Source organism: Glycine max, chromosome 5 (assembly GCF_000004515.6).
Source record: "Glycine max cultivar Williams 82 chromosome 5, Glycine_max_v4.0, whole genome shotgun sequence".
Classification (NCBI taxonomy): domain Eukaryota; kingdom Viridiplantae; phylum Streptophyta; class Magnoliopsida; order Fabales; family Fabaceae; genus Glycine; species Glycine max.
Genome location: NC_038241.2, coordinates 3,402,314 through 3,403,496, shown reverse-complemented (window position 1 = coordinate 3,403,496; position 1,183 = coordinate 3,402,314). Strand labels below are relative to the sequence as shown.

Sequence of the window (1,183 nt, the reverse complement as noted above, 5' to 3'; positions counted from 1 at the left end):
GACTCTTGCAATAGGTGCAGATGCATATTTCTGATTCATGGCAAGCTGAGTTACTAGGTTGATCAAGGCATCAAGTTTTCCCTCAAGCTTTTTATTTTCAACAGATGAAGATGAATCCGTGGCCACCTTATGGACTTCTCTAAGGACAATAGCATCATTTCTTGCACTGAATTGTTGGGAGTTGGAAGCTATTTTCTCAATCAAATTCCTAGCCTCAGCAGGAGTCATATCACCAAGGGCTCCACCACTAGCAACATCAATCATACTCCTCTCCATGTTGCTAAGTCCCTCATAGAAATATTACAGAAGGAGTTGCTCAGAAATCTAATGGTGAGGACAACTTGCACACAATTTCTTGAATCTTTCCCAGTACTCATACAAGCTCTCTCCACTAAGTTGCCTGATGCCTGAAATGTCTTTTCTGATGGTCGTGGTCCTAGATGTAGGGAAGAATTTCTCCAAGAACACCCTCTTAAGGTCATCCCAGTTGGAGATGGATCTGGGAGCAAGGTAGTACAACCAATCTTTTGCCACTCCCTCTAGAGAATGAGGAAAATCTTTTAGAAAGATATGATCTTCCTGGACATCAGGGGGCTTCATGGTGGAACAGATAATATGGAACTCCTTAAGATGCTTATGAGGATCTTCACCTGCAAGACCGCGAAACTTGGGCAGCAAATGTATTAGTCCAGTCTTGATAACATATGGAACACCCTCATTAGGATATTGAATGCACAAGCTTTCATAAGTGAAATCAGGTGCAGCCATCTCCCTAAGAGTCCTCTCACAAGGGGGAGGTTGAGCCATGTTCTCAGTATGAAAATTAACAGCTGAATGCTCAAAATCAGAATATTCAGAATCACCAGCAACAAAATGCTCAGGATGCTCAAAATTGTCAAAATGCACAGAATGACCAGGATGCACACTATGCCTAACTAATCTATGAAAGGTTCTATCTATTTCAGGACCAAAGGGTTTTAAATCACCTGGATTGCCCCTGGTCATGCACTATATGCAGCAAATCATGTGTTTCTCAAACAAGCACCAGGGGAGGGTTAAAACTACAACTATAGTCAAACAATATCTAAATGAGTTGAAATTTTGTGAGCAACACCCTAAAATCATGAAAAGATAGTACAAAAAATTTCAAACAAAAATTCAAAGTCTAACTATGAAAACTACC

General features: G+C 40.6%; 1 non-coding gene across 1 annotated transcript; it reads left to right on the top strand.

Annotated features, from left to right (window-relative positions):
- Positions 1 to 322: 322 nt before the first annotated feature.
- On the top strand, positions 323 to 429 carry LOC121174960 (small nucleolar RNA R71). Its single transcript, XR_005891773.1, has one exon. It is a non-coding gene; the product is annotated as a small nucleolar RNA R71 (small nucleolar RNA).
- Positions 430 to 1,183: the final 754 nt, after the last annotated feature.